Consider the following 27,537-nt stretch of genomic DNA (forward strand, 5'->3'; position numbering starts at 1 on the left):
TAGCGGCTCTGTCTTGTAAGAGCCATATTTTATCAGGTATAAGTATGAGGTGGTTTTATGTCCTCATCCTGAATTCTTACCAAAAGTGGTAACAGGTTTTCATTTAAACCAAGATATTATGCTTCCTTCTTTCTCCCCAGAGCCTTAATCTGGGAAAGAGAAAGCACTACATTCTCTTGATGTAGTAAGAACGATCAGAGCCTATTTAAAGGCGACCACTCCGGTTCGAAAAACACAGGTTTTATTTGTACTGCCGGACGGTCCAAGATGTGGACAAGCAGCGTCAAGATCCACTTTTTCCGAATGGATTCATCAAAGTGATTGGTCAAGCTTCAGCTTAAAGAAGAAAATTCTTCCTTCTCATATTAAGAGCACAGTCATCCAGGGTTGATTAGTGCCTCTTGGGTGATGCATCATCAGGCCTCCATGGCTCAGATCTGTAAGGCCGCAACTTGGTCTTCGGTTCATACATTTATCCAATTTTATCAAATCGATATTAAAGGTCATGGGGATATTGCCTTTTGGGCACAGCATATACTGCAGGCTGCAGTATGAGTCCTCTGGCCTCCGTTTTTTTTTTTTTCTCCCCCTCCCTCAGTTGCCATTGCTATAGGACATCCCATATAGTTATTACTATGGCTCTGTGTCCCCTGATGTAAGAAAAGAAAATAGGATTTTTAAAACGGCTTACCTGTAAAATCCTTTGATGTACATCAGGGGACACAGCGGTCCCTCCCTTCTTCTTCTTATACACTTATATTGCTTGGCTACAAAACTGAGGACTCCCAGTAGTGGGAGGGGTTATATGGGGGAATTTCACGCCTTAAGGGGCGTGTCAGTGTCCAGCACCTGATACGCCAATATAACCCATATAGTTATTACTATGGCTCTGTGTCCCCTGATGTACATCAAAGAAAAGGATTTCACAGGTAAGCTGTTTTAAAAAAGCTATTCTTGGTCTCCTCTAACCAGAGCACCTTCTTCCACATGTTTGCTGTGTCCCCCACATGGCTTCTTGCAAACTGCAAATGGGACTACTTATGGTTTTCTTCTTGCCATTCTTCCATAAAAGCCAGATTTGTGGAGTGCACGACTAATAGTTGGTCTGTGGACAGATTCTCCCACCTGAGTTGGGGATCTCTGCAGCTCCTCCAGATTTACCACGGGCCTCCTGGCTGCTTCTCTGATGATCTCTTTGCCCTGCCTGTCAGTTTAGGTGGATGAGCATGTATTGGTAGGTTTGGGATGGCACAGTGGTGTAGGGTTTAGCACTCTCGCCTAGCAGTAAAAAGGGTTGCTGGTTCCCAACCATGACACTACCTGCCTGGAGTTTGCATGTTCTCCCTGTGCCTGCGTGGGTTTCCTCTGAGTACGCCAGTTTCCTCCCACACTCCAAAGACCTGCAGGTAGGTTAATTGGCTTCTGTCCAAAATTGGCCCTAGTATATGAATGGGGACCTTGGATTGTGGGCTCCTTGAGGGTAGGGACCGATGTGAGTGTACAGGGATAGGGACAATTGTAGACATTCACTCAGGTTGAACTGGATGGACTGGTGTCTTTATTCAACCTTACTAACTATGTAACTATATTTGCAGTTGTGCCATACGCTCTTCCCTGGTTTGAACTTCTCCACAACTTTATCCCTGACTTGTCTGGTTGTGTTCCTTGACTTCATGATGCTGTTTGTTCACCAAGGTTATTTAACATACCTCCTGAGGGTTTCACAGAACAGCTGTATTTATACTGAGATTAAATTACACACAGGTGGGCTTTAATTACTAATTAGGTGACTTCTGAAGGCAATTGGTTCTACTACATTTTAGTTAGGGGTATCAGCGTAAAGGAGGCTGAATACAAATGCACGCCACACTTTTGACACATTTATTTGTAAAAAAATTCTGAAAGCCAGTAATCCACTTCACAACTGTGTGCCACTTTGTGTTGGTCTATCACATAAAATCCCAATAAAATACATTTACGTTTTTGATTGTAACATGACAATATGTGAAAAATTTCAAGGGCTATGAATACGTTTTCAAGGCACTGTAAATAACCACTGCATAGGCCTAAATAATCAATCTATCTATTTTCTCTTACGTTGAGAGAGACAACTTTTTTCTGTGTCAGAACCAGTGCGACATTAACCACTTAAGGACCGCCGCATGCCATTGTACGTCATCACAATGGCATGTACAGGCACAAGCACGTACATGTACGTGCTTGCCTTCCAGCGGGTGGGGGGTCCGATCGGACCCCCTCCCGCTGGATGCGGTGGCCCGTTTCGCTGCAGGAGCGATCCGGGATGAGGGGATGGCCGTTGGTTTCTGGCCATCCCCTCTCAATCGCTCCTGGCGAATGAGAAGCTTCCTCCCTCTGTGTATAGTAAACATAGGCAGGAAGTGATGTCATTCTCCTCGGGGCGGCCTTATTGACCGGACTACGAGGAGAAGTGAAAGTAAGTGTGCACCAACACTACACTAACACATAGGTACACAACCCCCCCCCCCGATCGCCCCTCGATTCCCCCCCCCCCAGTCACAGTGTCACTGATTGCAGTTATCATTTATTTACTGATCACTGCATTCATTGTCAGTTGTAACAGTAAAAACTGTCAGGGCAGTTAGTGTTAGGTCCAGGGTAGCCCCCTACCACCCCCCAATAAAGGTTTAACCCCCTGATTGCCCCTAGAGTTAACCCTTTCACCCCCTTTTGCCAGTGTCACTAAGCGATCGTTTTTCTGATCGCTGCATTAGTGTCGCTAGGTTGCTAGTTATATTTGTAGGTTCACCGCCAGGTTTTCATAGCGATAGGTACCCCGATATACTACCCAATAATGGTTTTAACCCCCTAATTGCCCCTAGTTAACCCTTTCACCCCCTTTTGCCAGTGTCACTAAGCGATCATTTTTCTGATCGCTACATTAGTGTCGCTAGTGTCACTAGGTAGCTAGTTATTTTTTTTAGGTTCACCGCCAGGTTTTTATAGCGCTAGGTACCCCCATATACTACCCAATAATGGTTTTAACCCCCTGATTGCCCCTAGTTAACCCTTTCACTAGCGATCACAGTATAAGTGTCACTGGTGACGCTGGTTAACCAGTTAGTTATTTAGGTTCCACGTCAGGTTTTTATATAGCGCCAGGGACCCCCATATACTACCTAATAAAAATGTGAACCCCCCGATTGCCCCTAGTTAACCCTTTCACCAGTGATCACCGTATAAGTGTTACGGGTGACTCTGGTTAGTTTGCTTTTTATAGCATCAGGGCACCCACCATTTATTACCCAATAAAGGTTTAACCCCCTGATCACCCGGCGGGTGATATCAATTAGGTTTTAGGGTCAGGGTCTGCGTCGCCCCAGGCAGCGCTAGGTTAGTGCCAGTACCGCTAACACCCACGTGTAAAGCATAAACCCCCCGTAGTGGTATAGAATCTGAACAGATCAATATCTGATCTGATCAGATCTATACTAGCGTCCCCAGCAGTTTAGGGTTCCAAAAAAACGCAGGATCAGCCCAGATACCTGCTAGCACCTGCGTTTTGCCCCTCCGCCCAGCCCACCCAAGTGCAGTATCGATCGATCACTGTCACTTACAAAACACTAAACGCATAACTGCAGCATTCGCAGAGTCAGGCCTGATCCCTGCGATCACTAACAGTTTTTTTGGTAGCATTTTATATTTAAATCCGGAAGGCAGTGCTTGGTTTTCGGGGTCCCGTACGTGGCTAGGCTCCCAAAAAGTCCCCCACATGTGGTATCCCCGTACTCGAGAGAAGCAGCAGAATTTATTTTGGGGTGTAATTTGACTTATGCCCATAGCATGTGTGAGCAATATATCATTTAGTGACAACTTTGTGCAAAAAAAAAAATTGTAATATTCCTGCAACTTGTGGCAAAATATAAAATATTTCATGGACTCAACATGCCTCTCAGTAAATAGCTTGGGGTGTCTACTTTCCAAAATGGGGTCATTTGGGGGGGTTTTGTGTTATTTTGGCATTTTATGACCTTCGAAACTGTGATAGGTAGTGAGGAGTGAAATCAAAAATTTGCACCCTTAGAAACCCTGAAGGCAGTGATTGGTTTTCGGGGTGCCGTACGCAGCTAGACTCCCAAAAAATCCCACATATGTGGTATCCTCTTACTCAGGAGAAGCAGCAGAATATATTTTGGGGTGCAATTCCACATATAACTATGGCATGTGTGAGCAATATATCATTTAGTGTCAACTTTTTGTAAACTTTTTTTTTTTTCAATCACTTGGGATAAAAGAAAAAAAATATTCAGTGGGCTCAACATGCCCCTCAGCAATTTCCTTGGGGTATCTACTTTCCAAAATGGGGTCATTTGGGGGGGGGGGGGGGTTGTGTTGGCATTTTATGGCCTTCGAAACTGTGATAGGTAGTGAGGAGTGAAATCAAAAATTTGCACCCTTAGAAATCCTGAAGGCAGTGATTGGTTTTCGGGGTGCCGTACGCGGCTAGGCTCCCAAAAAGTCCCACATATGTGGTATCCCCATACTCAGGAGAAGCAGCAGAATATATGGGGTCATTTGGGGGGGGGGGGTTGTACTGCCCTGCCATTTTAGCACCTCAAGAAATGAGATTGGCAGTCGTAAATTAAAAGCTGTGTAAATTCCAGAAAATGTACTCTAGTTTGTAGACGCTATAACTTTTGCGCAAACCAATAAATATACGCTTATTGACATTTTTTTTTTACTAAAGACATGTGGCTGAATAAATTTTGCCCTAAATGTATGACTAAAATTGAGTTTATTCGATTTTTCTTATAACAAAAAGTAGAAAATATCTTTTTTTTTCTCAAAATTTTCGGTCTTTTTCCATTTATATCGCAAAAAATAAAAATCGCAGAGGCAATCAAATACCATCAAAAGAAAGCTCTATTTGTGGTTAGAAATGGACGCAAATTTCGTTTGGGTACAACATTGCATGACCGCGCAATTACCAGTTAAAGCAGTGCAGTGCAAAATTGTAAAAAGACCTCTGGTCCTTAGGCTTAAAATGGTCCGGGGCTGAAGTGGTTAAAGAGGAGGGCCGTTTAAAAAAAAAAAAAAAAAATTAAAAGTCAGAAGCTGCAAACACTGCAGCTGCTGACTTAATAAGCACACTTACCTGTCCAGGGCGCCCGCGATGTCAGCCGCCCGAGGCCGACCTGTCCCTCGGCTCTCGGGTCCCGGCGCCGCCATTCCTTCTAAGGGAAACAGGCAGTGGAGCCTTACGGCTTCACTGCCAGTTTCCTACTGCGCATGCGCGAGTCGCGCAGCGCTTTGTGAATGGGACGCGCTGTGTTCTGGGACACACAGTTCCCAGAACACAGCGCGACCCATTACCCAGAAGACAACGCGACGAGGAGAGAAGAAAGAAGATCTCCGCGGAGGAGGAAGAGGAAGATTAGGATTATATGCCTAGCAACAGGCATTTCTGGTAAGTAAAAAAAAAAATTTTTTTTTAGTTTTTTTTTAGATTTTTTTGTAATTTGAAAAAAAAAATTTTTTCAGGGTGGCCCTCCACTTTAACTAGCAGACCTAACAAAAAAGACAATTAAAAAAAAAAAAAAAAAAATTATATATATATATATATATATATATATATATATATATATATATATATATATATATATATATATATATATATATTACTTTCTGCTATAATACATATCCCAAAAAAGCAAATGTATTGTAAATTTATTCTGTTACATAATTTTGGTTAAAAAATCGCAATAAGTGTATAATATTGGTTTGCGTAAAAGTTATAGTGTCTACAAAATAGGGGATAGATTTATGGACTTTTATATTTTTTTTAATGTTTTTTTACTGGTAATGGCGGCGATCTGCGATTTTTAGCAATACTGCTACATTGTGGCGGCCAAATCTGACCCCAAGTGATACTTCTTGGGGATCAGTGCTAAAAAAAATGCACTGATCGATGTATAAATGACACTGGCAGAGAAGGGGTTAACACTAGGGGCAATCAAGGGGTTAACTGTGTTCCCTCAGGGTATTCTAACTGTGTGGGGGCTGGGCTCACTGGGACAACACAGAGTGATCGGGAACAGCGATCTAGGAACAGCAGATCTCCATGTTTTCCCCTGTCAGAAAGGGGAGCCGCCTTGTTTGCATAGGATCATGGGACAGATCCCCGCTCTGCCTCTCTGTGCAGGGATCATGGGTGGCTGGCAGACATAGTCCGCCAGACCCTCGAGTGCCCGCAGTATCTATTGCATGAAACAATGTACAGGTACGTTGTTTTGCGCAATAGAGCCGCCCTGCCACATTATATGTACGGTGGGTGGTCTTAAAGTGGTTAAGGACTTGCAAAAATAAGGCCTGAAGGTTGAAGCTCAAAAAGTTAGGATTTTGTAGAATGAGTGGTTACATCTTCTTTATGTCTAATGACGCAAGCCTAATATATCGTTTGTCAAATCCATCTAGAGATGGTATCAGGCAAAGCCGCAAATCCATTACAGGGATGATATACCGCAACAAATAAGGATTCCATCCGACAAAAGGACGAAGTAGCCTGATGGTAAACTCTAGCAGCCTTGCCAATGTCTAAGGTGTATAAAGGGACTTTAGGATCAGAAGGCGTTGGACAGAGAGCTGGGAGCACACCATGTTCGTTAAATTAAGAGGCAAAAACTACCTTGGGAAGAAACAAAATGCAAAGTCTCAAAACTACATTGTGCTTGTACAACAAAGAAGGGGGGGATTAACCACTAACTCGGACACACATCTGGCTGATGTTATGAACACTGGAAATGTCTGCAAGGGAATCTTGAAGATTCTCAAAAGAAGGTCTTTATTTTTTTTAAATGTATATTTATTGAAGAATTTTTTTTTTTGCATAACAGAAAAAATATACTTCCGATATAGACAGTCAAAATTGACATTGCAATTATAACAGCAAAAACCGCCGCAGGCAGGATATAAAGTGTTGATATTTTGATACATCACGTTGGGGGGGAGGGGAAAAGGATACACCACAGGCTTGCAACCAAAAGACACATAGTTAAAATAAGAGCTGTAAGTTGTAAAAGGGACGTATAATTAGAATCCCGAGATCAAACCTTAGTAAAACATTCCTGAGAGTTCGTATCAACATATCAGGGTGCTGTCTCAGGGTTAAATATGGAGTTGTCCCACCTGTCCCATATCTTAGAGAACTTGGATAGGGAGTCCTGTACCAGTGCAGTCATGTGTTCCATCCTGTGCATATGTGCAATAGCGGAGAGTAGCTGTGAGTGAGTAGGGGGGGTAGGAGACAGCCAGAAGGCAGGGATCACTCTCTTGGCAGCTAAGAGGATAAAAGCTGTCAGCTTCTTGGCGTGTTTAGATAGCGCCGTAATAGGCAGGCCTAGCAAATAGTGTCTAGGGTCTAAAGGGATATCTATCCCCAACACAGAGTGGAGTAGGGATTGGACCGTAGACCAAAAAGATACAATCAAAGAGCAGCTCCAGAATATATGATAATGGGTGCCTTCATTTCGTAGACACCTCCAACACAGTTTAGATACCGTGGGATCGTATTTGTGTAACACTTCTGGGGTCTTGTACCAGAACATCAGTATCTTATAAGCTGTCTCTCTCTGCTCCACACACCTAGAGACTTTAGAAGTGGACGTCCTGCCACTGAGAAAGAGTTAAGGGAATTGGTAGAATTTTGGCCCATCTCCTCATATAGAGGTGGGATTCCGTGGTGGGAGAGATTGAATTGTGGAGGATGCTGTATATAGAGGATATAAGGCCTTTCTGACAAGGACCCTGGGAGCATAAAGTTTCAAAGGCGCTAGGGCTGACTAAGGTCAGGTCAGGAGATCTGGAAAATAGTGTTTACCCACTTGCTTACTGGGCACTTAAACCCCCCCTCATGCCCAGACCAATTTTCAGCTTTCAGCGCTGATGCACTTTGAATGACAATTGCGCGGGCATACAACACTGTACCCAAATGAAATTTTTTATCATTTTTTTCCCACAAATAGAGCTTTCTTTTGGTGGTATTTAATTACAGCTGGGAGTTTTATTTTTTGCTAAACTAACAAAAAAAGATGCAAAAATAAAAAATCATGTTTAATAGTTTGTTATAAAATTTTGCAAACAGGTAGTTTTTCTCCTTCATTGAAGTGCGCTGATGAGGCGGCACTGATAGGCTGCATTGGTGGGCACTGATAGGCTGCATTGGTGGGCACTGATAGGCTGCATTGGTGGGCACTGATAGGCATAGTTAATGCGGCACTAATAGGCACAGATAAGGCGGCACTGATGGGCAAAGATGGGCACAGATAAGATGGCACGGATGGGTGGCACTAAGGGGCACTGATAGGTACCACTGATACATGGGACTGATGGGCACTGATAGGTGGCTCTGATAGGTGGCACTGCTGGGCACTAATGGGCGGCACTGCTGGGCACTGATGGGCACTGGTAGATGACACTGATGGGCACAGATATGTGGCACTGGGGTGCAGCACCTTAGTTGAGGCAGATTGTGGGCACTGCTGGGTGGCACTGTGGGCACTGCTGGGTGGCACTGACAGGGGGGGACACTTTTTTTTATTGATGTGACAAAGCAGGGGGCAGGTGGGCACTGGCAGGGTGCAGGTGGGCACTGGCAGGGCTGGCCGTGATCGGGACTGGTGTCCCGATCACGGCCGCTGGTGATCGGCTCTTTTTTTGTTCATTGACTGACAGCTGATCACGTGATAAGAGGTCGGGATCGACCCCTTGCTCGGATCGGTGATCATGCGAGTCTCATATTCTTCACAGAGAGACTGTCTGGCAAATCTGGATTGAAGATGACATTCAACAGGGGTGGGCATGGAGAAGAGGGAGAGAACTTCCTATGACATTTTTTCCATATGGATAGCGTAAAGAGCATCGGCCCAAGGTTTATGCGCCTAAGCTGAGCTATAGAGGAGGGTAGATCTGACCACAGCATGGAGCAAGGATGGACAGGGCTGATGACACTCATTTCCAGCTCCGACCATCTACTGGTAGCGAAATACGACGACCAGGAGATAGTTGCCAAAAGATGAGTTGCATAGTAATACTTCACTATATCGGGGGCTCCCAACCCTCCATGGGAGAGTGGAGCAAAAACCACTGTTTGGGTGATTCTGTGCGATTTATTCCCCCATATAAATTTAGTAAAGGCCTGTTGAATATTCCTAAGCTGTGGCATGGGAATAGCGATTGGTAAAGTTTCAAAGAGATATAAAAACTTAGGGAGTATGGCCATTTTTAATACATTAATCCTGCCCATGAGAGATAAAGGGCAGGTTGTCCAACCCCGAAGCAGGCTATGTGTTTCCGCGATTAGAGAGTTAAAGTTGGCTTCGTAGAGAGAGCTGTATGTGGCGGTTAAGTTGATGCCAAGGTACTTGAGGGGAACAGGGCACCAATGATAGGGGAAATTGTGTTTCAAAGAAGCAAGAAGTGAGGGTGGAATATGAATGGGAAGCGCTTCAGTTTTAGTTGTATTAACCTTATATCTCGAGAGTCTGCTGAATGTATCTAAAAGGGTGTGAAGGTTGGGAAGGGAGATGTGAGGTTTCGTCAGAGTGAGGAGTATGTCGTCTGCAAAGAGGGACAACTTGTACTCCTTCAGTCTGAGGGAGATTCCGCTTATGTCGGGGTTCTCCCTTATAGCTGCAGCCAGAGGTTCAAGGCATAATATAAACAGTAAGGGGGAGAGAGGACATCCCTGTCTAGTACCATTACTGTGTGTAAAGAGCGGGGATCTATAAGATGCCAATTGGACCTGGGACGTGGGAAGTGAGTATAAAGCCTGCAGGGCTGACAGAAAAGAACCAGAAAAAACAAAACGCTGAAGCGTGGCAAACATGTAAGGCCATCCCAGCCTGTCAAAAGCTTTTTGTGCATCTAAACTTAAGATAATGGCAGGGCGGGATGTCCTATCGAGCAGGTCGATGGTACGTCTGGTATTGTCACCAGCCCGTCTACCCAGGACAAACCCCACCTGATCGTTGTGGACCAAGGCGGGAATCATTGAGGAAAGTCTATTGGCTAGAATTTTAGTGAAGATTTTATAATCGGAGTTAAGTAAGGCTATGGGTCTGTAGTTGTCCGGTAAAGTAGGTGATTTACCCAGTTTCGGGATAACTGTAATGTGTGCATGGAGGAACTGGGAATGGGGTACTATACCCTTCTGTAGGGAGGTAAAAAGATTTAGCAAGTGGGGGCTTAATGTCGAGAGAAAAGTTTTATAATAAATATAGGGTAGTCCATCGGGTCCTGGGGATTTATGGGATGGGAGTTCTTTCACCAATGCTGCCAATTCTTCTGGCGTGACAGTAGCATTAAGGGAATCTACTTGGGATGAGGACAACACTGGTAATTTCAAGGGAGTACAGAAATCATCAAAGCTGTCCTGAAAGAACACGTGTTTGGGATCAGAAGCTAGGCAGTTATATAATTTTTTGTAGAAAGCTCCAAAGACTTTAGTCATTGTTAAGGGGCAGTAGGTTGGAGTGCCATCCGACTGAATAAGGAGTTCAGGATAGGAGTGAAACGGGTGGGGTTTGAGCTTATTCACCAACATCCTATGAGGCTTGTTGGCAAACTCATAAAATTTTTGTTTCGCCCAAAGTAGGGCTTTAGAGCATTTATGCATATCTAAAGATTTTAACCGTTCACGTAGGGAGGTCACTGTGCGAAGACGAGGCACTGAAGGGGAGGACAAGAGCAGAGCTTCAGCTTTTTGCAATTGCGAGAGAATGTCCAGTCTCTGCGCAGCCGACTCCCGCTTAAGGCGGGAGCCGGCTGAAATACACAATCCTCTAAAAAAGGCCTTGTGGGCCTCCCAAAGGGTGGACACGTCCCGCACAGACCCTTCGTTAAGTTGAAAAAATTCAGCTAAACTTTGGGACAGATGAGTTTCAGTAACCGGATCGCGTAGGAGAAAATCATTGAGTCTCCAGTGGCAGGTTCTGGGTGTAGAGGAGGAGAGAGTGAGGTCGAGCTGGACCGAGGCGTGGTCCGACCACATCATGGGGTTCAACTCCGAGGCCACTGCAGACGCTAGTAAAGGTGCCGTAACAAAGATATAGTCTAATCTGGAGTACATCTTGTGTGGGGGAGAGTAGAAGGAAAATTGCCTGTGTGTAGGGTGCTTAATCCTCCATATGTCTAAAAGATTATGGGACCTAATGAGTTTGCGAAATGCAGTAGATTGACGTTCCATTTTAGAGGAGGGGTTATCTGAGAACAGGGTTTGTCTGTCTCTCCTAGCGGACATGGTCATATTAAAGTCCCCGCCGATGATCATGAATGGCTGGGCATATGTGCCCAGATTTCCCAAGATCTCAGTGAGGAATTGAATCTGACCCGAGTTGGGAGCATAAATGTTAATTACAGTAAGAGAGCGGGAAAGGTAGTCGCAGTCCAGGAGAATGTATCTACCCTGTGGGTCAATAAACGAAGACTTAACCCGTAACGGACAGGTTTTTTTAATCAGTATCGCAACCCCTGCTTTACCAGAGGGGTCGGAGGCCATAAAAGAGACCAGAAAATGCTTGGCAGCAAATTTAAGAGAGCCCCCTGGGCGGAAGTGAGTCTCCTGGACTAGGACCACGTCTGTGTTTGAGGACTTGAACTCCTTCAGAGCTAACCAGCGCTTATGGATAGAGTTCAGGCCCTTAACGTTGTAAGTAAGTACCCTCAAAGCCATTGTGTACAAAATAGTTTTAGCTTAAGGTATCCATAATAAACAGACAGGAAACAGATATAACCATACAAACCAAGAAAATACTGTGTTCTGTGGTGTATCCTTGGAATGGAATGCAGGTGAAAGCATATAATAACAATGCATCTAAAGAGTGAAAAAGAGAACATCCAAAATGAGCAAAAAAATGGAAAAAAAAGGCCAAAAAAAAGGCCAAAAAAAAGGCCTAAAAAATAGAAAAATAAACCATAAGTGTTAGAAAAAAAGCCTGGGGGGTAAAAACCACCCAGGAGCCCACAGCCACAGCCGTGGAACAAAAGGAGGCACATCAGGGGTTCCAGCTCATCTGGAGAGACCCCGCCACCTTCCAGCAATAGTTGCAGGTAGTAAGAACGGTATACTGTAGTCCCAACAACCAAAAATAGGGATAAAAGAAAAGTTACAACCCATAAATAAGGGTGCAAACACCCCCTGTCATGGGGAAAACATTGTGAGATAAGGGCTGAGGCCGGGGCCAACCAAACACTGCATATGAAAGTTCTCTTCAAGGAGGGAGCCTGGGATGTGGGTTACGCTGGGGAGTAGAGAAGGACTTCTGCGATTTCTGGCGGGCAGGGGTCCAAATCCGTGCCGGGATGGACGAGGGTCTAGGTGTCGTCGGGAGCGGGGTGGGATCTTCGTCTGGCAACGGTGGTAGACCCAGGTTGCGGATGAAAGCTTCACTTTCCTGGAGGTCCCTCATGGAGTATTGAGTCCCGTCTTTAGTAGCCGATAGGCGAAAGGGGAAACCCCAGCGATGCGGGAACTGGTGATTCTGCAGATGTGTAGTTACAGGGCGGAAGCTGTGACGTTTAGCTAGGGTGATGGGGGATAAGTCACTGAAAATTTGTATCTTGGCTCCCTTAAACTCCAAATGAGATTTGTTACGGGTGGCCATGGTCAAAGCTTCCTTGCTGTCGTAGTAGTGAATGCGTACTATAATGTCTCTAGGGTTAGCTCCAGCAGGGGGCTTCGGGGCTAAGGATCTGTGTGCCCTATCCAATCTCCAGTCTATATCTGGGATTCTAGGGGCGACAACATTGAAGAGGCTGAGTAGGTACGGTTTGATCTCTCCCTCTCTGACGGCCTCAGGAACTCCTCTGATGTGTAGGTTTTGGCGGCGTGCCCTGTTCTCCAGGTCTTCCTGTTGGGACTGGAGCTGAGAGACAGATTGCTTCAAACCGGCGTTGTCCTCTTCTAAAATGTGCATATACTGTATCAAGTCATCAAATTTAGTTTCCAGAACGTCGGTCCGTTCACCAATCTGAGCAAGCTCACCCCGCAACTCATGAGCAAGTTTACCCATTTCCTTAGAGACGTTGCTTGTCAAGTCTTGCAGGAGATCTCGCAGCTTGTCATCGAGTACTTCAACTGTTAGAGGGGCGGACATTGTGCCCGAGTGGCCGCTTGGCAGAGATCGTGAGTTGTCTTGTCCTGACAATTGGGAGGCCACTTGTGCATATGTGGAAGAACCTGGAGATGGGGAAGGGGAGGCTGGCCTGCTCAGAAAGCGGTCTAGAGTCTGTGAGGGCCGCAGATCCGGAGATAAAGACTGAGGAAGGTGTTTCGGCCCGTATTTCACCATGAGGCGCTGGGACTAGGCATACATTTAGTTACATGCGGTGCTTCCCATGCGGAAGTAGCGACAGTGAGCAGCACAGGAGCATTGGAAGGCGGCTAAGGCCCATGTAGAGTGATCACATGTCTGTCAAGCAAGGGGACCCGGGGTGTGACCCCGAAATAGGTTGTTGCAGGGTAGAGATCACAAGCCAACAGGGGGGGGGGAGCGGGTGAACAGACAGTAGCGGCCCCAAGCGATTTGGGGGGACTCCAAGAAACACAGCACCACTAGCTTGCAGAGAGAGTCAAGGCAAGGGCCAGGATGGAGAGTGGGCAAATGAAGGCCTCAGGGAGCAGAAGGGGCTGGGTGATCCAAGATGGCCACCGGCTAGGCCAAGGGCAGTCTGAGGGTGTGGAGGAGCGTATGGTGTGGGCAGGTAGTCACTCGGGGGTAGTCAGGCTCCGTTGAGGCAGGGGTTAATGCCTTTGCTTGAGGGGGTAACAAGCTAGAAGCCGGAGGGGGTGAACAGATAAACTGCAGCAGGCCCTGGGTGTAGCAAGATGGCCGCCGGAGCTCACCTCTTAGACTGAAATGCTGGCATTACTCCAGGCATCCGACAGACGGCCACAGGATCTCTGTCACAGGCGGGGGTGTCCTGTAGGTCCAGCAGCGAGCGATATCCGTGATCCGGCTCGAGATGTGTCCCGAGATTCGCCACCCGGAGGTCCCGAGAAGCGGGGTAGGCCACAAGATGGCGGCGGAGCCCGGCCTGTCTCGCCGTCCGCGGGCCAGACCGTGGCGTCAATACGGCCAAAAAACACCCCCGTCCGGAGCTCAGGAGTCCCACCGGTGGGATGAATGGTTCGGCGGGCTGGAAAATCGTATGGCGGGCGAGGATGGATATGGATGATGAGAGGCACTAACGGCGCTCCTCTGACACGTCCTTCCTCTTCAGCTTCCGGCCACCAAAAGAAGGTTTTTATAAGACCGAAAGAACCAGATTAAGGACCCACAAAGGAAGCGGCAGACAAAGGAGGAAAAACTTATAAGCCTCCCTGCACACAAGGGCGTCTAGCTGTTGCGTATGCATCCCAGTGTTTCAGTGCACCCAAGAATCTCAAGTGCAGCTTTCAGCCTCACTGACTGCAGTCTCTGGCTGGTTGAGGCTGAATGCTGTACCAAGGGGTACTTGTATAGGGTCCTATGCGACCAGGGACAAATGTTCAGAACGCAGGTCTATATGTTGCCCTCTAAAGTCTGGTAAGTGCTCAAGAGAGGAGTTCATCTAGGAGAGCAATGTGAATGGCCTCAACTTTGAACTCTTAAGCCATGCCCCACTGATGCATTTTGAGTCCTCTAGGACTAAGCCCTGGTGGGTGGGGTGAAATGCATCAGAGGGGCATGGCTTAGGGAGGCGTTCAAGGCTGAGCCCGGTTACATTCCTTTCCACCTGTTAAGCTCTGGTCTCTCATCCCCTCATGCTTCACTGCTTTGTGGCTCAAGCATTAAACTGCCTGCACCCTTACATTGCTGTGAGACACTGCATTTTTTTTTTTACGAGCAGACCACGTTGAGCGGCACTAGAAGTGGTTTCAACTAGGAGAGTAATTGAGGTCTGGTGTCAAGCTGGGTCTAAGATCCATTGATCTTCACTTCAAAAAAGAGATCGGTTTAAAGACTAACACAGTTACTTGTAAGCACCAGAAGGTGCACTGTTAGCGCAAGTGGTTTTAGGCCCGGTCAAATTCACTTTCAAAAGACACCATGGCCTTGTCATTAGGGGTGCAACGGATCTCACCGATCCGTGATCCGAATGGGTCCCCCCGCCCAGATCGGCACAGGCCGCGATCAGTGGAGCACTCCGCGGTCTCAGCCTTAGGAAAGGCTGCGACTTCGGCCTAGCTCCGAAGCGGTGGTCATCTTTCTACACCCACGCCGTTTACACTGTGATCGCTCCGTCAAATGACGGAGCGATCACTCGTAAACAAACCGGCGTCATGTAATGACGCTCATTCCTCCCTCCCCTCTCTGTACTGATCTGTACAGTGGAGGGGAGAGATCGGTGTCATCCCTCCATACCCTGCCAATACTCTGCCAATAGCCAGCCAATACTCTGCAATAGCCTGCCAATACCCAGCAGTACCCTGCAATACTCGCCAATACCCTGCCAATACCCAGCATATACTTGCCAATATTCTGCGATGCCCAGCCATACTCAGCCAATATTACAGTGGGGGAGATGATGAGGATATTACAGTGGGGACTATATGGTGGTGGAATTTTCACAGGTTTTTTCAAATTCAATTATTATTTGCTGATCCGTGACTCTGATCCGAGGAACAATCCAATCCGTGAATTTTTTGATCCTTTGCACCCCTGCTTGTCATGTAGGGCAAGTAACTGTCTCTTTAAAGGGCATCCCTAACTACTCCCTTCTTAGTTGCCTATCCTGCACCCCCATGCAGCCAGCAAAAAATGCCTGGTACATCTTGATATGGGGGAGCATGTGATCTGCTCCTTTGTTGACAGTGCCCAAGTCTAGCAACTAATCACTTGGGGGAGTGACATCAGTGCTTTTATGGGTCTTTGAGACAGCCGCTTTCAGTGTTGGCTGTGGAGGAGCAAGGAGCTGTGAGAGATTGGACTACAAGAGTGTTAGAGGATGCCTTTTGCAGATTCTGTCACTTTGGCCTGCATTGGCAAAGTAGCAGTTTCTCTTCATTGAATACATAACTGAATTAGAGAAGGGAGAAATATGTTTTGTGTATGTATTTTTTTTTTTTTGCCTGGAGTTTAGCTTTAAGCATTACTGTGAGTGGTTATTAACCCTCATATATTCAAAAGAAATTATAAGTCAAGGTTTTTCCTTTTTTTTGACCACCTTAATTGTGCGTCATAGTCAGGTTAAAAAAAATGACCAGTCTTATAAAAGGGAAAAAGGAAAAAAAAATATCATACAATCCCATATACACATTCCTTTACCCACAGTTGATCATTGTTGCCTAATAGTGCCTAGTAGTGCTGTCTACCAGTGCTGCCTGTCAGTGCAGCCTCATCAGCGTACATCAGTGGAGAAAAATTACCTGTTTGCAAAATGTTATAACTGAAACTATAAAAAAAAACTTTTTTTTTCCCCAAAATTTTTGGTCTTTTTTGTGTTTGTTTAGGAAAAGCTTAAAAACCCAGTGGTGATTAACCACTTGACCACTGGGCACTTAAACACCCTTAACCACTTAAGGACCGCCGTATTGCCAATGTACGTCAACACAATGGCACAGGCAGGCACAATCATGTAGATGTACGTGCCTGCCTTCCAGCGGGTGGGGGGTCCGATCGGACCCCCTCCCGCTGGATACGACGGTCCCTTTCGGTGCCGGAGCGATCCGCGATGAGGGGATGGCCGTTGGTTTCTGGCCATCCCCTCTCGATCGCTCCTGGCCAGTGACGAACTTCCTCCCCTGTGAAAATGTAAACACAGGAGGAGGAAGTGATGTCACACTCCTCGTGGTGGTCTTTTTGAACCGGACAGCTAGGAGTGAAGACGTCCAAGTAAGTGCACCAACAGTCCACTGACACATAGGTACACATAGGCACACATTTCACCCCAGTAAATTAGGTTTTAGGGTCAGAAAGGGTCTGCGTCGCCCCAGGCAGTGCTAGGTTAGTGCCAGTACTGCTAACCCCCACGCGCAAAGCATACACCTCCCTTAGTGGTATAGTATCCGAACAGATCAATATCTGATCTGATCAGATCTATACTAGCGTGCCCAGCAATTTAGGGTTCTAAAAAAACGCATTGTTAGCAGGATCAATCCAGATACCTGCTAGCACCTGCGTTTTGCCCCTCCGCCCAGCCCACCCAAGTGCAGTATCGATCGATCACTGTCACTTACAAAACACAACACACAGGCCTGATCCCTGCGATCGCTAACAGTTTTTTTTGTAGCATTTTATACAGTCGCTGACAGGCTAGGTGCTTTTTTACCTGTGAGTCTCACTACTGTACCCCTAAATTTAGAGCCCAAAATGGCAAAGCGAAGGTACACTAGTGAAGAGGCCTACACGTTTCTGAGCATGACAGATAGTGAAGAGGAAGACACTGATCTGTCAGATTCAGGCTCAGAATACGAACCTGTAGAGGACAGCGCCTCCATGTCAGATAGCTCTGACGACGAAGAAGAGGTCCCTGCTAACGTCAGGCGTACCCGACCCCGATTTTCTGATGTTGTTGAGGTGCAGGAACCGCAAGTCCCTCGTATGGAGTATAGAGCCAGTACTAGCGCCGCTCATCCTTTTGGTGAACTGGCAAGCACCAGCGGCCTAGTACACCCTGGACGTACATCCAGCACTGCAGTATCACGTGGTGACGTGGTGAGTCCCATAAGTGCAGTTCAAGCTGGCGAGGTGGCAAGCACAAGTAGTGTCCCGCTGCCACCAAGAAGACGAAGACAGGCCCGTCGTTCCCATAGTGCCCTTCCTGCAGAATTCGCCAATCCTGATTGGGTGCCCACCACTTCTGCAGCACCAGTACTTCCCCCATTCACTGCCCAACCCGGTATTCAGGTGGATACAGATGATTTTACGCCACTCAATTTTTATTCTCTGTATTTCACGGAAGATCTCTATAGATCTATTGTGGACCAAACCAATTTATATGCTGGTCAACACATCGCCGCTAATCCCCAGTTGCCGTCTCTTGCCAGAGATTGGAAACCAGTTACGGTTTCCGAATTTAAGACCTTTCTGGGCCTTTCCCTCAACATGGGCACACATAAATTCATGCGGATGCGGGCTTATTGGTCCACGCATCCGGCTGACCACATGCCCGTGTTCTCTAACTCCATGTCCAGGAAACGATACGAGCAGATCTTGCGGTTCTTGCACTTCAGTGACAATGAACTTTGTCGTCCACGTGGAGACCCTGAATACGATCGGCTCTACAAAATTCGGCCCCTCATAAACCACTTCAACCAACGTTTTGCAGACTTGTTTACTCCCCAAAAAGTTGTCTGCGTTGATGAGTCCCTGGTTAAGTTTACTGGTCGCTTGTCATTCAAACAGTACATTCCCAACAAGCGTACCAGATACGGGGTCAAGCTCTATAAGTGCTGTGACAGGGCCACAGGCTATGCATGGAGCTTTATGGTTTATGAGGGTAAAGATAGTTACGTAGAGCCGGAGAACTGCCCTGATTACATAGGAAGCGCTGGCAAGATAGTGTGGAAATTGGTGTCACCCTTATTCGGAAAGGGGTACCACTTGTACGTGGACAACTATTACACCAGCGGGCCACTGTTTAGTCATTTATTTGATCATCAGATTGGAGCATGTGGCACCGTGCGACCTAATCGCTGGGGCTTTCCCCAGCGGCTTGTAGATTCCCGTCTTAGGCTGGGGGAGAGAGCCTGCTATCGGTGTAATAATTTGCTCGCTATGAAGTGGAGGGATAATAAGAATGTTTTCGTTCTTACCTCCCTTCATGCAGACACGACGGTCCAAATTTCTACGGCGACTGGTATTGTGGAGAAACCCCTCTGTGTCCACGAATATAACAAAAATATGGGAGGGGTGGACCTCAATGACCAGATGTTGGCGCCGTATCTAGCTTCCCGTAAGGCCAGACGCTGGTACAAAAAAGTGTCTGCTTACTTATTTCAATTGGCTTTGCTGAATGCTTTTGTGCTATACAAAACTTCAGGCGGGGCATTAACCTTTCTTTTTCTTCCAAAGAGAGGTTGTCACAGAGCTTCTGTATCCAGAGTGTTCTGCACCTCACCATTCCCAACCAAATGCAGTAAGCCGGCTGCATGAGAGGCATTTTTCTTATGTCCTCCCGAGTACCCCTACCCAACGAGCCCCCCAAAAAAGATGTCGTTTCTGTAGCAAGCGCGGATATAGGCGTGACACCCGTTCTTATTGTCCACGCTGTCCTGGCAATCCTGGTCTTTGTCAGGGTGAGTGTTTTGAACGCTACCACACACTAGTGAAGTATTAGCGTAGGGTACAGCATTTCACAGGCTAGGACACACTTACACAGGGTCTCCCAAGATGCCATCGCATTTTGAGAGACCCGAACCGTTACAGTTACAGTTTACAGTTGAAAACAAAGTGTATTAAAAAAAAAAAAAAAAAAGTAAAATTACAAAAACCAAAAAATATATAAAATATAAAAACCAAAAATAGTTGTCGTTTTATTGCTCTCTCTCTCTCCTCTCTCCTCTCTCCTCTCTCCTCTCTCCTCTCTCCTCTCTCTCTTCTCTCTAATTTTTTATACTTTACTGTTTACTGTGTTATTGTTAACCATTTTTCATGTTTTCAGGTACGCCATTCAGCTGCAGCGTGGATTTATTTATCTTGACAGCAACAGCGTTTGCTCCCACGATACATAAAGCTGCGACTCCAGTGCTGTAGGAGGTGATTTCACCACCACAGTTAAAAAAGAGCATATATGCCGAAGCATGGGGGCATAAGGGGTGGAGGAGCGATTTTGCTCCTAATGCCGCGTACATACGGTCAAAATTCCGACGGAGGGCTTGCCCGTGGAAAAGTTTGAACATATGTACGCAGCATAACTTTTTTGCGGGAGAATGCCCCCATGCTTCGGCATATATATATTTTAGGCACAGGTTGTGTTAAAAAATGTTTTATTTTTTACTGTTTTTTTTGGCAATTTCTTTGCAGGTATGGTATGGTAAGGTTTTACTGGGATGTTACTTTGTTTTAACGTTAACCATAATTTGCTTAGCAGGTACGCCATTCAGCTGCAGCGTGGATTTATTTATCTTGACAGCAACAGCGTTTGCTCCCACGATACATAAAGCCGTGACTCCAGTGCTGTAGGCGGTGATTTCACCACCACAGTTAAAAAAGAGCATATATGCCGAAGCATGGGGGCATAAGGGGTGGAGGAGCGATTTTTCTCCTAATGCCGCGTACATACGGTCAAAATTCCGACGGAGGGCTTGCCCGTGGAAAAGTTTGAACGTATGTGCGCGGCATAACTTTTTTGCGGGAGGATGCCCCCATGCTTCGGCATATATAAATGGTGCATGTATGTCCATCATTAGAAGTTGGTGGATGAAGGGAGGTATCTAATGGTGGGCATACCCACCGGTCAATCTCTTTTTTTTTTCCTTCAGACAACATGACTCTCAGTAAGTAGCTTGGGGTGTCTACTTTCCAAAATGGGGTCATTTGGGGGGGTTTTGTGCTATTTTGGCATTTTATGGCCTTCGAAACTGTAATAGGTAGTGAAAAGTGAAATAAAAAATTTGCGCCCTTAGAAATCCAGAAGGTGGCGATTGGTTTTTGGGGCCCCGTACGCAGCTAGGCTCCCAAAAAGTCCCACACATGTGGTATCCCCGTACTCAGGAGAAGCAGCAAAATGTATTTTGGGGTGCAATTCCACATATAACCATGGCATGTGTGAGCAATATATAATTTAGTGACAACTTTTTGTAAAAAAAATAAATATTTTTATTTTTTGTCATTATTCAATCCCTTGGGACAAAAAAAAAAATATTCAATGGTCTCAAGATGGCCCTCAGCAAATAGCTTGGGGTGTCTACTTTCCAAAATCTGGTCATTTGGGGGGGTTTTGTGCCATCTTGGCATTTTATGGCCGTCAAAACTGTGATAGGTAGTGATAGGTAGTGAGGAGTAAAATAAAAAAATTATGCCCTTAGAAATCCTGAAGGCGGTGCTTGGATTACGGGGTCCCGTACGCGGCTAGGCTCCAAAAAAGTCCCACATATGTGGTATCCCTGTACTCAGGAGAAGCAGCAGAATGTATTTTGGGGTGTCATTTCACATATGCCCATAGCATGTGTGAGCAATATATCATTTAGTGACAACTTTGTGCAAAAAAAAAAAAGTTTGTAATATTCCCGCAAACTTGTGGCAAAATATAAAATATTCCATGGACTCAACATGCCTCTCAGTAAATAGCTTGGGGTGTCTACTTTCCAAAATGGGGTCATTTTGGGGGGTTTTGTGCTATTTTGGCTTTTTATGGCCTTCGAAACTGTGATAGGTAGTGAGGGGTGAAATCAAAAATTTGCACCCTTAGAAATCCTGAAGGTGGTGATTGGTTTTCGGGATGCCGTGCGCGACTAGACTCCCAAAAGTCCCACACATGTGGTATCCCCGTACTCGGGAGAAGTAGCGGAATATATTTTGGGGTGCAATTCCACATATAACTATGGCATGTGTGAGCAATATATCATTTAGTGACAACTTTTTGTAATTTGTTTTTTTTTTGTCATTATTCAATCCCTTAGGACAAAAAAATAAATATTCAATGGGCTCAACATACCCATCAGCAGTTTCCTTGGGGTGTCTACTTTCCAAAATGGGGTCATTTGGGGGGGGTTTGTACTGCCCTGCCATTTTAGCACCTCAAGAAATGAGATAGGCAGTCATAAATTAAAAGCTGTGTAAATTCCAGAAAATGTACTCTAGTTTGTAGACGCTATAACTTTTGCGCAAACCAAAAAATATACGCTTATTGACATTTTTTTTACTAAAGACATGTGGCTGAATAAATTTTGCCCTCAATGTATGACTAAAATTTAGTTTATTCGATTTTTCTTATAACAAAAAGAAGAAAATATCATTTTTTTTTTAATTTTCGCTCTTTTTCCATTTATATCGCAAAAAATTAAAATCGCAGAGGCAATCAAATACCATCAAAAGAAAGCTCTATTTGTGGGAAGAAACGGACGCAAATTTCGTTTAGGTGCAATATTGCATGACTGCGCAATTACCAGTTAAAGCAGCGCAGTGCGAAATTGTAAAAAGACCCCTGGTCCTTAACCTCCCTAGCGGTAATCCCGAGTCTGGCTCGGGTTGGGATTTTCATTACAATAGCGGTAACCCCGAGCCAGACTCGGGTTTGCACCGCTCGATGCAGGGGAGGACACAGGGATCTCGTTACTTACCTTGTCCCCTGGATCCAGCGATGTCCGCCGCGCTGTGTGATCGAGCCGTCCTGCGCTCGATTCACAGTGCCGAATGCCGCCGAGCTCCGTTCCCTGCGACGTTACGACGCACGGGAGCGGAGAACGGCGGCAAATTCAAAAAAGTCAAAACACACAAAACACACACAGCACTGTAATCTTACAGATTACAGTGCTGTAGTAAAAAATACACACCCCCTTTGTCCCTAGTGGTTTGTGCAATGCCCTGCATGCACTTTTATATTATAAATACTGTTTTTTACTGCTTGGAATTTGGAGATTGTCCATAGCAACCAAAACATGTCCCTTTTTCTGTTTTTTTTGGATTTGATTACATTATTGAATAATTTTTAATATTCTTTATTATATTATAAACTTTATCATACCCGGGATGTCCGCTAGACTCTGGTTTGAAGAGATTTCAGAGCGTTATTCCTAAGAATTACAGGACTACAAAATAAAAGCCAGTTTTCCATGCAAAATAATTGTACCGCTTTCAGCACCTTATTCCAGACTGAATCATACCGCCAGGGAGGTTAAGGTGTTTATTGGTCCGAGGCTGAAGTGGTTAATAACCAGACCAATTTTCAGCTTTCGGTGCTCTCACATTTTGAATGACAATTACTCAGTCATGCAACACTGGACCTATATGAAATTTCTGTCCTTTTTTTCACACAAATGGAGCTTTCTTTTGGTGCTATTTAATCACCGCTCGTTTTTTTTATTTTTTGTGCTGTAAAAGAAAAAATACAGAAAATTCTGTAAAAAAATGAATTTTTCTTTCCGTTATAAAATTTAGCAGATTAGTAATTTTTTCTTCATAAATTTTGGCCAAAATTTATACTACTACATATCTTTGGTAAAAATAAGTACAAATTGGTGGATATTATTTGGTCTTTGTGAAAGTTAGAGAGTTCACAAGCTATGGTGCCAATATCTGAAAATTTATCACACCTGAAGCACTGAAGGCCTATCTCATTTCTTGAGACCCTAACATGCCAGAAAAGTACAAATACCCCCCAAATGACCCCTTTTTGGAAAGAAGACATTCCAAGGTATTTAGTAAGAGGCATGGTGAGTTTTTTGAAGTTGTCATTTTTCCCACAATTCTTTGAAAAATCAAGATTTTTTTAACTTTTTTATTTTTTTTCACAAAATTGTCATATCAGTTTATTTCACACACACAGCATATGCATACCACAAATTACACCCCAAAACACATTCTGCTATTACTCCCGAGTACAGCGATACTACATGTGTGAGACTTTTACACAGCGTGGCCACATACATGCAGGGAGCGCCATCAGGCGTTCTGGAGCACCCAGGACAATTCTGACATTTCTCTCCTACATGTAAAAATCATCATTTATTTGCTAGAAAATTACATAGAATCCCAAAACATTATATATGTTTTTTTAGCAAACACCCTGGAGAATACAATGGTGGTCGTTGCATCTTTTTATCTCGCACGGTATTTGCGCAGCAATTTTGTGCTTAAAAAAAAAAACACAGTAAAGTTAGCCCAATTTTTGCATAATGTGAAAGATGAAGTTACGCTGAGTAAATAGATACCTAACATGTCACTCTTCAAAATTGCACACGCTCGTGGAATGGCGCCAAACGTCGCTACTTAAAAATCCCCATAGGCAACGATTTTTTTTTTTAATGGTTATATGTTTTGAGTTACAGAGGAGGTCTAGGGCTAGAATTATTGCTCTCGCTCTAACATTCGCAGCGATACCTCACATGTGTGGTTTGAACACTGTTTTCATATGTGGGCGGGACTTGCGTATGCGTTCGCTTCTGCATGGGAGCACATGGGGCAGGGGCGCTTTAAAAAAAATAAAACATTTTTATTGTTTATTTTACTTTATTTTAGTTTGACATTTGTTTCCCCAAAAATACATTTTTTAAACACTTTTATTCCTATTACAAGGAATTTAAACATCCCTTGTAATAGGAATATGGCATGACAGGTCCTCTTTACAGTGAGATATGGGGTCAATAAGACCCCACATCTCACCTCTAGGCTGGGAAGCCTGAAAAAAAAAAGATTCTGGCTTTGATCGTATTGGCGAGTCGGTAGAAGCACCGGAGGGCGGCGGGAGGGGGGGATGTCTATGGCTGGGTATTGCAGGGTATCACCGACTATGGCTGGGTATGGCTGGGTATCTCCGAATATGGCTGGGTATCTCAGAGTATGGCGTTGCAGAGTATTGCTATGCAGAGTATTGCGTTGCAGAGCATTGCAGTGTATTGGCGGGTGTTGCAGGGTATTGGCGGGTGTTGCAGAGTGTTGCAGGGTATTGGCGGGTGTTGCAGGGTATTGGGTGTTGCAGAGTGTTGCAGGGTATTGGCGGGTGTTGCAGAGTGTTGCAGGGTATTGGCGGGTGTTGCAGGGTATTGGCGGGTGTTGCAGAGTGTTGCAGGGTATTGGCGGGTGTTGCAGAGTGTTGCAGGGTATTGGCGGGTGTTGCAGAGTGTTGCAGGGTATTGGCGGGTGTTGCAGAGTGTTGCAGGGTATTGGCGGGTGTTGCAGAGTGTTGCAGGGTATTGGCGGGTGTTGCAGAGTGTTGCAGTGTGTTGCAGGGTATTGGCGGGTGTTGCAGAGTGTTGCAGGGTATTGGCGGGTGTTGCAGAGTGTTGCAGGGTATTGGCGGGTGTTGCAGAGTGTTGCAGGGTATTGGCGGGTGTTGCAGAGTGTTGCAGGGTATTGGCGGGTGTTGCAGAGTGTTGCAGGGTATTGGCGGGTGTTGCAGAGTGTTGCAGGGTATTGGCGGGTGTTGCAGAGTGTTGCAGGGTATTGGCGGGTGTTGCAGAGTGTTGCAGGGTATTGGCGGGTGTTGCAGAGTGTTGCAGGGTATTGGCGGGTGTTGCAGAGCGTTGCAGAGTGTTGCAGGGTATTGGCGGGTGTTGCAGAGTGTTGCAGGGTATTGGCGGGTGTTGCAGAGCGTTGCAGAGTGTTGCAGGGTATTGGCGGGTGTTGCAGAGCGTTGCAGAGCGTTGCAGAGCATTGCAGGGTGTTTCAGGGTATTGCCAGGGAATTGAGGGGTTAATTTTCGGTGAGCAGCGATGTGGCACTGCAGATGCAGCCCACATCTCTGCTGACACCGATCTCTTCCCCCTCCGCTGTACCGATCGGTACAGAGAGGGGGAGGGAGGAACCGGCGTCATAAGATGACGCCGGTTTGTTTACAAGTGATCGCTCCGTCATTTGGCGGAGCGATCACGTGGTAAACGGCCGCGATGATCCGTGATGCTCTCGAGTGCGCGCCCCAGGGGGTGCGCGAGAGCGGAATTCTGGGAGGACGTCATATGACGGCCTCCCAGAGTTAAACAATCGCCCTGTAGCCATCATTCGGCTATGGGCGGGTTGTTAAGTGGTTAAATACTTCCAAAAAAAGCTCTATTTGTGGTGAAAAAATTATAAAAATGTCATATGACTACAGTGTTGCATAACCACGCAATTGTCATTCAAAGTGCGACAACACTGGAAGCTGAAAATTAGCCTGGGCAGGAAAAAAAGTGCCCAGTAGGCAAGTGGTTAAGGGGTCTCCTCTATCTTCTCAGGATGCCTTCTGGCAATTACCATCTGGTCACTTCCTCTACTTGGGCTGATGAGGACCATAGTAATCCAGATGTTTCTCCACTGGGTTTTCGCTCACAGGGAATAAGGGCTCAACATGTTTTAACCACTGCTTACTGGGCACTTAAACCCCCCTCATGCCCAGACCAATTTTCAGCTTTCAGCACTGATGCACTTTGAATGACAATTGCGCAGGCATACAACACTGTACCCAAATGAAATTTTTATCATTTTTTTCCCACAAATAGAGCTTTCTTTTGGTGGTATTATTGCTAAACAAACAAAAAAAGATGCAAAAAAAAAAATCATGTTTAATAGTTTGTTATAAAATTTTGCAAACGGGTCATTTTTCTCCTTCATTGAAGTGCGCTGATGAGGCGGCACTGATAGGCTGCACTGGTGGGCACTGATAGGCTGCACTGGTGGGCAAAGATGGGCACAGATAAGATGGCATGGATGGGTGGCACTAAGGGGCACTGATGGGTACCACTGATGGGACTGATGGGCGGCACTGATGGGCACTGGTATATGACACTGATGGGCACAGATATGTGGCACTGGGGTGCAGCACCTTTGTTGAGGCAGATTGTGGGAACTGCTGGGTGGCACTGTGGGAACTGCTGGGTGGCACTGTGGGCACTGCTGGGTGGCACTGACGGGGGGGCATATTTTTTATTGATGTGGCACTGGCAGGGGGCAGGTGGGCACTGGCAGGGCTGGCCGTGATCGGGACTGATGTCCCGATCACGGCCGCCAGTGTTCAGCTCTTTTTTTTTTCTCCTCGCGCTGACAGCGCGAGGAGGAATAATAGCCGATTACCGGCTCTGTTGTATTACATGATCAGCTGTCATTGGCTGACAGCTGATCACGTGATAAGGGATCGGGATCGACCCCTTGCTCGGATCAGTGATCAGGCGAGTCTCATAGACTCGCCGATCAGAGCGCGCCGCGCACGCCCCTCAGGGGGCGCGCAGGCCGCTCGTGCACGTCAATAGACGTAGTCCCGGCAAAGGAGATCTGCGCTGTAGCCGTCATTCGGCTATAGCGTGGGTCTCAAGTGGTTAATGTTTAAAGCAAATGGCACTTTATGAAAAATAAATGTAAAATCCATTCACAAAGCAAGTGCTCTAAACTGCAGCAGTGCCCCACTTTAAAACATTTGAAAGACATCAGGGTACTTGTCCCCTTTAAGATAGAGACCTCCAGGATCACCAAAGCAGTCTGGCAGCTACATCTGCATAACATGACATCAATAAGCTTCATGCTGACGTGTTTTGTTACCACCCACGTGTTCTTTAAAGGGTTAATCACCACTTATGTGATTTCTTCAAAGGGTTTTTACCCTTTGAAGAAGTCACACGGGTAGTGACGAAATGCATCAGTTTGTTGATTATAAATATTACAAAGTGAAGGCTTTTATAGAAGACTAGCCTAATATTGTTTCACAATATTGTTATATTTTTTCACATAGTGATATAGTGTAAGATTAAAGTTGTGCGGCTATTTGAGATAATGTATATTGGTGGGTGTGGCAAACAGATTACAGTGTGAGCAGCAACATATCTTATAGTATACCTTATATTAGGATTGAACTTTATAGATAATTATTGTAAGTACCAGTTGGCTTGTGCAGAGAATACTTTTGTCAATTTATTTATTTACTCTTAGGAATGCCAGTTTCTGAATAGACTTG

At 45.7% G+C, this 27,537-nt stretch overlaps 1 protein-coding gene across 3 annotated transcripts in view; it reads left to right on the top strand.

The window, feature by feature from the left end:
* Positions 1-27,537, top strand: part of SH3GL1 (SH3 domain containing GRB2 like 1, endophilin A2) — a 565,510-nt gene that overhangs the window by 144,966 nt on the left and 393,007 nt on the right. The window lies entirely within an intron of this gene.

This window comes from Lithobates pipiens, unplaced genomic scaffold, assembly GCF_037356315.1.
Source record: "Lithobates pipiens isolate NorthernLeopardFrog02 unplaced genomic scaffold, aLitPip1_a1.2 Scaffold_13, whole genome shotgun sequence".
Taxonomy (NCBI): Eukaryota; Metazoa; Chordata; class Amphibia; order Anura; family Ranidae; genus Lithobates; species Lithobates pipiens.